This window comes from Ostrea edulis, chromosome 10 (genome assembly GCF_947568905.1).
Source record: "Ostrea edulis chromosome 10, xbOstEdul1.1, whole genome shotgun sequence".
Lineage (NCBI taxonomy): Eukaryota > Metazoa > Mollusca > Bivalvia > Ostreida > Ostreidae > Ostrea > Ostrea edulis.
The window spans coordinates 26374644-26387529 of NC_079173.1; positions in this window are offsets into that span (position 1 = coordinate 26374644).

Genomic DNA, 12886 nt, shown 5'->3' on the forward strand with positions numbered 1-12886 from the left:
CATGTACACATGTACCAATACTCGTACGTGTAGATACTGGAAATTTATGTTGGTTTTGATGATTATTTGAATTTTTTTCACACACTAAGCGTTTCAAAATTGCGAATTTAAAACAAGCCGGTTTTTGTTTATGTTTTTTAAACAGTATATTTATGTTTTGTTAACAAAATATCAATTCAAATAAATATGTTCCAATTACTTATGACTATCAATTATCAATCATAGTGTAAAAATATCTAACAGGTGTAGTGCGGTTGATTTTTTTTAAAGCAGTCGTTATGAAAATAACTTGAGATGTTGAATGAGCCGTGAACTTAGAGCTTGATGCAAAATAACCCCCTCCTCGCTACACGCACAATATTACTTGGTTTTATTTCATACTCAAGGTAATATACATTAGCATAAGAGAGCTACTGAAGCATGATATCACTACATTATATTACATTTAGTTAATTCCCTGTATAATCTATATATTAAACATTAGGTGACAATATAAGTTTTAGAATCATTGGCTGATAAAATTCATATAGATATCAAATAATGAATTCAATGCCGTATATATTTTATTATTTTTTTTAAATTTTAGCTGTGATGGCATTAAAAAAAACAAAAAAACGTACGACCGTGGATTAAAGAAATTATATGATACAAAACCGATCAATGTTTTAAACAAATGTTACCGCGACGGGGACAGGTAGCTGATAGTCATCCCGCGATGAGAACGCGGTTTTCCTGAGTTACCTATAGATTACCACGTTAGATTTTTTCTCATCGCGAGAACGCGGGAAACAAGAAATCCGCTTTGTCCGTAATGTAGGTATATAATGAACATTGAAATCCTTCAATATTATTATCAACATAATGTAAACATAATGTAATTATGTTGTAGGTATAAAATTTCGTTCCGTCTAAACCGTTTCTAAATTTACAACATTTCTATCAGGTTTTCCGTTTATCGTGAGGATCGTTTATCGTGTTTTGCGTTTATCAGGTCTATCGTGAAGATCGTTTATCAGGTTTTGCGTTTATCAGGTTTATCGTGTATCCTATCGTATCGTGCGTGTATCCTATCGTATCGTTCGTGTATCCTATCCTATCGTGCGTGTATCGTGTTCTATCGTTTATCATGTCAAGAATAACGTTGCGGGTACTGTAAAGCTTATCTGGTATCCCTCAAAAGTAGGTGACTTTAGGGCCCGGGAACCCGGGCTAGTTGAGCCTTGATAATTAACTCGGTATCCCTGAAAGGCAGGTCTAGCATAGGGCTCGCTGGGTGGTAAAGCTTATCTGGTATCCCTCAAAAGTAGGTGATTTTAGGGCTCAGGAACCCGGGCTAGTTGAGTCTTGATAATTAACTCGGAATCCCTGAAAGGCAGGTCTAGCATAGGTCTCGCTGGGTGGTAAAGCTTATCTGGTATCCCTCAAAAGTAGGTGATTTTAGGGCCCAGGAACCCGGGCTAGTTGAGCCTTGATAATTAACTTGGTATCCTTGAAAGGCAGGTCTAGCATAGGGCTCGCTGGGTGGTAAAGCTTATCTGGTATCCCTCAAAAGTAGGTGTTTAGATCGCCCGGGAACCCGGGCTAGTTGAGCCCTATTAATAAACTTGGTATCCCTGAAAGGCAGGTCTAGCATAGGGCTCGCTGGGTGGTAAAGCTTATCTGGTATCCCTCAAAAGTAGGTGACTTTAGGGCCCGGGAACCCGGGCTAGTTGAGCCTTGATAATTAACTCGGTATCCCTGAAAGGCAGGTCTAGCATAGGGCTCGCTGGGTGGTAAAGCTTATCTGGTATCCCTCAAAAGTAGGTGATTTTAGGGCTCAGGAACCCGGGCTAGTTGATCCTTGATAATTAACTTGGTATCCCTGAAAGGCAGGTCTAGCATAGGTCTCGCTGAGTGGTAAAGCTTATCTGGTATCCCTCAAAAGTAGGTGTTTAGATCGCCCGGTTACCCGGGCTAGTTGAGCCTTGATAATTAACTTGGTATCCCTGAAAGGCAGGTCTAGCATAGGTCTCGCTGGGTGGTAAAGCTTATCTGGTATCCCTCAAAAGTAGGTGTTTAGATCGCCCGGTTACCCGGGCTAGTTGAGCCTTGATAATTAACTTGGTATCCCTGAAAGGCAGGTCTAGCATAGGGCTCGCTGGGTGGTAAAGCTTATCTGGTATCCCTCAAAAGTAGGTGACTTTAGGGCCCGGTTACCCGGGCTAGTTGAGCCTTGATAATTAACTCGGTATCCCTGAAAGGCAGGGCTAGCATAGGGCTCGCTGGGTGGTAAAGCTTATCTGGTATCCCTCAAAAGTAGGTGTTTATATCGCCCTGGATCTTGAGTTAGTTTGGTCTTAATAATTAACTCGATATCCAAAAGCAGGTTTTGAGGAATGGTCTTTTTAGTGAGTTATAATGTTGAATGAAAGTTTTGAGTTGATTTTGTGTACTGAATGAGGGGGGGGGGTAATTAAAATAATTTCTATGATTAACTTTTGATCAAAAATACCCTTCTGTACTTTCAAAAATAATTTCTAAAGATATGTTACTTTGACCACCGCTAGATATCATCAGTTTTGCTTTTAATAAGACTTCTTATTAAATATTATTTTTTTCCATGTTGCATTCGCTGTTTTATCTACTTCCTAGGGGCGAGATCGAAAGTTCAATGTCTGACAAAAAAACTAAATTCACATAGTTTTTACGTCCCCCCCCCCCTATCCGCCCCCACAACGACCCCCTAAACTAGATATGATGAGTGTTTAAACTATAATCGATTAACAAGTAAGAACAAACGAGTATAAATAACTCTGTATACCCTATCTTCTGTTTATTCACAAATGAAAGTGTAGATTAAAACTATCAAATGTTCATTAAAATGTAATATCGTCATGTAGTTTTAACAGTCACTTGTCTTTCTCCTTTTTCGACTAATGTGTAATCGATGTCGGATGAGAGAAACTTACAGAAGTTTTAACACCCCCCCTCCTCCCCCTAACTATTTGAATTTAGATTTTTATCCGAAATCAATCTGTTGATCTCGCCCCTTACAGTTTTTTATATCAAATTTCTTACTGTTTTTAACATCTGAGAGAATTAGGGTTTGATTAATTATGTTAATTAAATAATACTCTGTATACTTTCTATCAAATCGTATTTCTCTCCATATTGCGTTCATTGCTTTATTTATTTCTTACATTTTTAATAGTTCAGCTAATTAGGGTTTAATTAGTAATCTTAATTAGTAAAAAAAATCCCAACAATTTTCTTTGCCTTCTTTATCGTAAACACATTTCTTTACGAAATTATTCGACGTACGACTTATCTTTCTATCTATGATCAGGGGCAAGTAACTCGTGGGTCACCTGCTTTTGAGGGATACCATCTAGTCATAAATGCAGTCACACTAAAACTCAGCTAGATCAAATCGATCTTTGAAACGATGCATTTGTCCCAGAATGTCTGCAAAACATACCACTGATCAAGACTCAATTCGTTTAAAAAAGAAACCGAAACCGGATACGATGTTAACCGTATTTCTTTACGCATAGGCAATATGTATTGAATTTATTTCGTGATATTCCTTACTGTGGAAGTAAAAGCTAGGAATTTTAGAAAATATTTGACTTTAATAGTGCTTGATGATTTACACAGCCGACTTTAATAGTGCTTAATGGTTTTCACAGGGGGGTTTGCACCCCCGCACCCCCCCCCCCCCCCCTCGGTACGGGCCTGAGTACTGGGGAATCCTACAGGTATTTAAATCGCAAATACATAATACATGTAAGAGTTTAAATAGAGATGAAGGTAAGTTCTACGTCACTTGTATTTAAATACCAACCACAGGGCTCCGGTTAGGGAATATTACCGTCTCTATACAACACCCTCTTTCTCTGTTCTAAGTTTATCGTCTATATGTAACACCCTATTTCTCTGTTCTAAGTTTATCGCCTCTATGTAACACCCTCTTTCTCTGTTCTAAGTTTATCGCCTCTATGCAACACCCTCTTTCTCTGTTCTAAGTTTATCGCCTCTATACAACACCCTCTTTCTCTGTTCTAAGTTTATCGCCTCTATACAATACCTTCTTTCTCTGTTCTTAGTTTATCGCCTCTATACAACACCCTCTTTCTCTGTTCTTAGTTTATCGCCTCTATACAACACCCTCTTTCTCTGTTCTAAGGATTCAGTTATTCCCTATTGTATGTTCTCCAAACGAAGTTTGGAAGCTTTGTTTTTCTTGTTTCTTGGTCTGTTTACTGTGCTACGGTTGGAACGAGCGAAACCTTTAGACACTTTGTACATAACAGGCACGTAGAATTAAAAAAAAATCGAAGTTATTCGGGCGTGTATGGGGCAACTGTCAAAGCGACTTGAGACGTTTGATCCGTATCTTCATTTATCATATACCCATCAGTGTTTCGTGTTTTGATACTGTTGATTTCACAGAGTGAGATCCCACGTTCAGGATCATCTCAGTCAGGTTCAGTATCCTCTGAAACTTATGAAATCACAATGCATCAAAGAAAATATCGACCGCGTCACAAACAAAACCACGGGCACCTGAAGTATGGATATATTACACACACACACACCCCTATATGATATATTTTTGTGGCAATAATTTCTCTAAAATATATCGACGACGTTTTGTCTATAAAAGTAGTATAACGCCTCCCGATAGGGGGTTCAACTGAGTGCACTTTTTATGCAAATGAGGTCAAGCAAGGGCGGCTTTTGATTGGTCAAGCGGTGTCGGGGTCAACGGAGTGGTTCAATATCTAGGACGGGGTCAACCCTAGCAGGGGTTGTAGGCCGGGTGTCCGGTGAATAGACTGGCCTATGGCGGCTGGTCTAATTTTAGCATGCGGTACTTTCGCTTTGAGTTCCTGGAATGAGTTCCTGCTATTTTTCTGAAAATCAAATCCAGTGAAATCCTGTGTATTAAATCTAAAAGAATAACAGTGTATTAAATCTAAAAGAATAACACAAGGTTTTAAGTTGACATGTTTATTAAAGAACAATAGTACAATCCCCAGAGCTGGCACGGTCCCTAGTTTTACCCAGCGCTGTCTACAGGTAATATATATAAAGCGGCGCGCGGTGCATTGGGTGTCACTTTCGACATCATGTCACACAAGTTACCTACTGGACTTCCACGGAGTTATATTGAACAGCGATTGAGATTTTTGAATGATCAGCTGAACAGACAACGGCAGCGTGAATTACAACTCCGCAGAGAGAATCAACGGCGACTACAGTATTTACAGCGGGGAGGGGGGAAAAAGAAACTCATTTCGGATTATTACAAAATTCAACTGGAACGAGGACGTCAATCACGGAAATTTAAAGTCAAGGAAAATGTCTACAATGTTGCCTTCAAACCTATTCCAGAGAAAGAAAATACAGCCTTCATTCGTCGGCTCTTCCGGGATATGTTAAAAAATGTGAAACAGGAAATGCAGTGCAATCCCAATGATTATCTACGTTTAAATATTCGGCACCCGTCTCTGGATTCAGCTATTTGGTACGAATTTACGCAGTCCAATCAGCTCAACGAGGACAAAATTCTGAACAAAATAGAATCCGTCCAGCAATCTAAAAAGGAATTCCTAATCACCGACGGGGCAGTGCAGATGGATTTTTTCCATGTCAAATATCCACAAGGCAGCGGGTGCACTAAGAAAAAACATCTACACGTGGATAAGGAAAAATTCAAAACCTCCAAGAGAGCGATCGTTCGCATTCAAAATCCTGAGGATTCTCTCTGCTTGTCCCGGGCTATTGTGGTAGCACGTCTACACAGCCAGAAATCAAACGACCCGGCATGGGGAACGAAATGGTTACGCATGAGAAAAGGGGATAAAGATTCTCTCGATCAGAAACGAGAAGCGATAGCCTTGATGGAACAAGCTGGGTGTGTTATGAACCAGCCGTGTGGGCCACGTGAATGGGAGCAATTACAGCACGCGCTCGCCCCACAATATCGATTGAAAATATTTCAATTCAAAACGAATACAACTCGTTTACGACTGGAACCTATTTACAAAGGACCGGGGCACGGGACTTGTTTGAATATCCTGCTGGATAACGAGCATTACGATGCCATTGTGTCTATGCCTGGAGTGACGGAAAACAAATACTATTGCGATTATTGCGATGTTGGCTACAGTCACATTGAAGATCATCGGACCGTCTGTCCTCATCGATGCTCATTTTGTTTAGCCGATACCCCCTGTACCCCGGACGGGACTCAGACGAATTGCCCTCATTGTAAGGGATTTTTCAGAAATGCAGCTTGTTACCAGAACTATTTAAAACCCTACAGCAGTAATACAACGACCACGGTCTGCAGTTTAATGGGGCGCTGTAACCAGTGTCAGAAATGGATGTCCAAGCAATTATTAAAACGCCACGCGTGTGGGGGAAAAACCGAATGCCGCATCTGTCACAAAGTCGTCACCATGCCTCATCACTGCTTTGTACAGACGAAACCCAAACCTAAGAAAGAAAAAGAAGAAGAAGAGGAGTTGAAAATATACATTTATTACGATTTCGAATGCAGTCAGGAAAACGGTATTCACATCCCCAATTTATGCGTGGCAGAACGTGTGTGTCAACATTGCGACAGTGTGGATATCGACAAGCCCTGTTCTCATTGTGAAGGATTCGGATCACAACGCCGCTTCCTATTTCAAGGACCCGACACGTTAAAACAGTTTATGGAATGGCTCTTACAGAGCGAGACCGATGAGCAAGGCCATGTGGAACTCAAACACGATGAAGCCACCATCATTGCCCACAATTTCAAAGGATACGATGGGCAGTTTATTTTGAATTACCTGGTGCACACGGCGTGTATCAAACCCACCGTCATCCTGAACGGCAGTAAAATCTTATCCATGCAAGTCTTGGGGTTGAGATTCATCGATTCTTACAACTTTCTACCCTTTGCTCTTGCCAAGATGCCCTCTGCTTTCGGATTAACGGAATTGAAAAAAGGATATTTCCCGCACTTTTTCAACACGACAGAGAACCAGCAGTATGTGGGTCCTTACCCGGCCGCTCATTTCTACAATCCTGACGATATGTCCACCGCCAATCGTGAAGCCTTCTATACTTGGTACCATCAACAAGAGGGCAAAGTCTTTGATTTCCAGAAAGAATTCTTAGCTTACTGCATCTCGGACGTGGATATTTTACGCCGGTGTTGTGCCCATTTCAAGTCCACCCTGTTTGATCTGGTGGAAGTAGACCCCTTTCAAGAATCCATCACGTTTGCCAGCACGGCTAATTTAGCCTACCGACGAGGATTCATGGTTGAAAATACCATCGCCATCATTCCCAATATGGGCTACCGGCCAGCACGACGATATTCAGCTAAAGCTTGTCGATGGCTCGCCTGGCTAGAACATCAACATCACTGCATACGACATGCTAGAAATGGGGGCGAAGTCACGCTTGGACCCTATACAGTAGATGGGTATGATGAGGAATCTCGTATCGTGTACGAATTCTATGGCTGTTACTGGCACGGCTGTCCCACCTGTTTCCCGAATCTGTTGACTGACATGCATCCTCATCGTGTTCAGCATACGTATCAAGACCTCTACCTGGACACCTTAAAACGAGCCAGTGCTTTAGAAGACCAAGGCTATACAATCGTGAGCATATGGGAACACGAGTTTGATCGTCAGACCCTGACCAATCCCGACTTACAGGAATTTTTACAAGGAGTCGATATACAAGATCCTTTGAATCCCCGTGACGCTTTGTACGGAGGCCGGACCAATGCTACACGACTGTATTGTGAGGAGGGTGACATGCGATACGTGGATGTCTGTTCCCTGTACCCGTACGTGTTGAAATACAAGCCATTTCCCGTCCAACATCCCCAAGTCATCACCAGCCATTTCACCGATGTCAGAGACTATTTCGGGCTCATTCGTTGTCGTGTCCTCCCACCCCGAGAGCTGTATCACCCCGTATTACCTTACAAGACCGGGGGTAAATTACTCTTTCCCTTATGCCGCACCTGTGCGGAACAGCGCAACTTAGGACCCGACGAGCGGTGCCAGCATACCGATTCTGAACGCAGTCTCACTGGCACCTGGGTGACCACCGAACTTCACAAAGCATTAGATCTAGGCTATCGTCTCGACCGCATTTACGAAGTTTGGCATTTTGAGAAAACCAGTGACCACTTATTTCGAGCGTATATCAACACCTTTTTGAAAATTAAACAAGAAGCTTCCGGATTCCCCGAGGATTGTCAAACAGCCCAACAGCAGCAACATTACATTGAGGAAATTCAGCAACGAGAAGGCATTGCCATGAACCCGGCAGACATCCAGAAAAATCCGGTCCGAAGAACCATTGCCAAACTCTTTTTAAATTGCTTGTGGGGAAAATTTGCTCAACGATTACAATTACCCAAATCCCTGTATCTCACGGAAGAAGAAGAATTACAACAGAAATTACAAGATGCCACTTTAGAAGTCAAAGGCATCGAACTCTTAGAAAATCGTGAACGCCCCGAATGTGATATGATGCTGATCAATTATCAGGAGAAAGAAGAATTTTTAGAAGACTGTCCCTTTGGAAACGTGGTGCTGGCGTGTTTTACAACAGCTCATGCTCGTTTACATTTGTACGAGACGTTACAGCCTTTGGGAGAGCGTGTCTTATACTTTGACACGGATAGTATCATCTATCAGCACGACGAGACCCAGTTCAATCCGACCATTATCAACAGTTTAGGCGGCTGGACCGATGAATTGGGTGGAGATCGTATCATCAAGTACATGTCGGGCGGGCCCAAAAATTATGCATACGAGACCCAGGGGGGAAAATCTGTCTGCAAAGTCAAAGGATTGACACTCAATTATCGTGCCTCTAGAGTCGTGTCTCTCGATACGTTGGAAAAAATGTTAAAAGGAGAAGAAGAAGAAGTCCATGTCCGTTATCCGCACTTTATTCAACGAACCCGCCAACATGATGTGCGAACCATTCCTCTGGTGAAGAAATATCGCATGGTGTATGATAAACGTCAACGTATTCATGACTATGACACGCTGCCTTACGGGCATTAAAAAGGATATGCTAGAGAAAACCATCAGTCGGCAAAATGACGGACTACGAATCACTACATAACCCGGGTACACCACGTTATGCTCTACTGTCAGATCGAGTAGCGTCGTTTGAAAATGCTCCCGAACACTTGCAGAAGCTATTACCTACCATTGCAGAAGCGGGATACTTTTACAAAGGGTACGGGGATAACACGTGCTGTTTTTATTGCAACTTTGGACTTCACCATTGGGGAGCTGTCGACAATCCTTGGATACAACATGCTTATTGGTATCCTCACTGTCCTTACCTGAAGTGTAATAAGGGTAAACAATGGGTACGCCAAATGTTCGATGCCGTTAGCCGAATGCGAGACACGGGGAAGAATTGGGGAGACTTGTCTGTAGACAGTGTGGAGAATCCGGCTACGACGACGGAGAAATGTCATCTGTGTTTAGAAAGAGACTTGAGAATAGCTTTTTTACCTTGTGGTCATTTATGTACTTGTGCTATATGTGCTACGGGACTGAAACAATGTCCTATTTGTAGACATAGTGTTGAGCAAGCTGTACGTATTTTTATTTGTTAATAAATATGTATGATCCCATGAACTTGTGTCATTTATCAAGATGTATACCTACGAGACACTTGAGCCTTTTCAGTTGAAACATGAATTTACCATGGTGGTGGCTGGACCCTCTAAATCGGGTAAAACAGAATTTGTGAAGCAACTGGTACAAAATACGCAGTGGATTGCACCGCCTCCCGAAAAGATAGTATGGTGTTATCGAGAATGGCAGTCCGCGTACGAATCCTTACAGGACAAGGTCACTTTTATCCGCAATATACCTCAAGACGATGAGCAGATAGTGGCGGATCTCAGTACGCGTCATCTACTCATTTTTGATGATATGATGGGAGGTAAAGCCATCGAATCGATTGTCGACTGGTTTACGCGCAAAGCGCATCATCGCAATACCAGTGTCATTTATATCACACAAAATCTGTTTGATCGAGCAGTACAACATCGTACCATCAGTCTGAATGCTCACTATCTTGTGCTGTTTAAAAATCCTCGAGATAAATCTCAGATTGGGGTATTAAGTCGGCAATTACAAATGCCGCATTTACTTCCAGCCTATGAGGACGCCACCCGTGTACCTCACGGGTATTTACTAGTGGACTTGAGTCCTCAGACGTCGGACGATTTAAGATTAAGAAGTCAACTCTTTACCAACTTGGCAGTGCACATGCCCCCGAGAGTATAAATAATGTCACATCATGGGCAGGTGTATCATTCGAAAGACAGTCTTCACCATGGGTAGACCTTCCGCGAAGAGTAAATTAGTCAAAACGTTACGCCGTTTACAACGGGAACGGGATCCCGTTCAACGGAGCCATCTCATTGAATTAGGACGTAGAGCCTTACTCAACTGGTTTGCGATGGGAGCTCGAAATTTATTGCGAGGCGTCTTACCAGGCAATAAAATCACTCAGCGGTTCATTCAATCCCATCGCCAAGACTTGAGTGTCATTGCCGATAAGAAGTCCAATGAAGAAGAGCGTAAAAAAGCCATTTTGAAACGAGGAGGCGCCGGATTCTTAGGAGGGACCATTATCCGTCATTTATTCAAATGGGAAACAGGCCGTAAGCCCCGTGGGGGACAACCCAAGAAAACCAAGAAACCACGGGCTAAGAAAGCTAAAAAATCACCTCAGAGAATTCCTAAACTCATTATTCGCTTACCTAAGAAGACACCTAAGAAGTCCCCTAAGAAGTCCCCTAAGAAGACACCTCTCAGGATGAAGAATCCGTTTCCCAATTGGGCTCCAAAGAAAACCCCTCTCATTGTGAAGATGCCGTTTCCCAAAGCCACTCCCCCCAAGGCGACTAGAACGTTAGCCGATCTGAAAGCCGGATTAGCTCAAAAGAAAATGGAACGACCCATGCATGGGCCTATAGGAAGTTCCAGAACCAGTGATACTGCTCTACCGAGTTTTGCTCATACCTTTGGAAGCATGAAATTTCAACCCTTAACCACCTCAACACCGGTTCAGGTGCAAAAGAAATATAAATGTAAATTTTGCCCTCTGGTCTTCAATGCGAGAGAGAACCGCAATCGTCACGAAGAGACCGTCCATCACAAGCGTTTTGATCCTAAACATCCGAGTGCCATTGTCCTGGACTAGGTATAAAAAGGAGGGGGAAGGTGCCCCACCCTTCATTACCATGGCTCATACGAAGAAGTGTGAATGTCGATTACGACCTCATTTACCACTCTTGCAGACGTTAGCGGCTCCTCACTATTCCAGCAAATTAAAGACAGAGGTGTTGAAACATTGTTCCAATGAGTGCATTTTAAAGATTTGTGAGATTGTGTACAATCTATTAAAAGGGGTGATTCCTCTCACTCCTACTCAGAAGCGACAACTGGGTCGAAAGAAACACATCTTAAGACGCTTAGTCCGACCTCAACCCGTGAAAAAACGACGAGGTATACTCATCCACCAAAAAGGATTGGGTTCGTTTGTGTGTGGCAAGATTTGTAAGAAATCATGAGTCGAAAAATGGTGTTGGTACCGGAAGCGATGCTCAACGAATTAAAAGGCAAATTACCTAAACCTCCCGAATTTACCTCGACTATTGGTTTACGCAGTGATTTGGACGAGATTGAACATCGAGATGATTTAACCGAGAAAGAAAAAGTGGGGTTGTACGGGCATCAACTTCATCGCTATCGTCAATATTTACAACAAGCTCGACACCCCACCACAGCGACTCTCCCCTCCCCAACCAGTGCAGCCAGTGCCGCCTCACCACCCTCAGCTGCCTCAGCATCCGATGACTTGGAGGAACAGATTATCAAAAGCGTCAATAAACCGGGTCAAAAGAAAGCAAGTTTATTACTCGATCATCTCAAGAAATCCAAAGTGGTGACTTGGAATAAAGAAGGAGAAATCAGCTATAGAGGACGCAGGGTTCCCGATTCCAATATTGTGGATTTAATGACCGAAGCCCAACGACAAAGACCCTTAAGACATCGTGATCCCCCCGCGGGATTAGAGGAATTTGCTCAAGCGTTAAAAGAGACTCATGCCCCTAAAGGATATTTGACCAATCGTGATGTTATAAAAGCCATGGACAAGCCCGGAAAAATCAGTACTCCTAAACCTATAGAAGAAGAAGATGAGAGCGGATTTCAAGAAATCTCTGGTTTTGACCAATCTTTCTATGAAACTCCCAGACGAATGATGACCCCTAAAAATATCAGGGAGGCTGGTAAAAAGACATCACGTGAAATTGGAAAATGGTTAAATCTACCATGAAACCAGAACAGATCTTACAGCAACTGTATTACGATCCCAAGACAGGGTATGGGGGAGTCCAGGCGTTGTATCGTCAAGTGCGTCAATTAGGACACAAGATTACCCTGTCTCAAATTCGAGAATGGGTGAAAGCTCAAGATACCTATACCTTGCATAAACCGATACGGAGGAAATTCAAACGACGACAAACACGAGTGACGGATATGGATGAACAATGGCAATTAGATTTAGCCGATGTCTCCAGCTTGAAACAAGACAATAATGGGTATACGTTTTTATTATGTGCCATTGACGTGCTGTCTAAATATGCCTGGGTCGTGCCTTTAAAACAGAAAACGGGAAAAGAAATGATACAAGGCTTACGACGGATTTTTCGAGAGGGACGTCGCCCCGTGCGCATTCAGTCCGATCAAGGAAAAGAATTTACCAATAAAGAATTTCGTCAAGCCTTCAAATCCATTCATTTCTTTACGACCCGTAATGCCGAAACCAAAGCCAGTATTGTGGA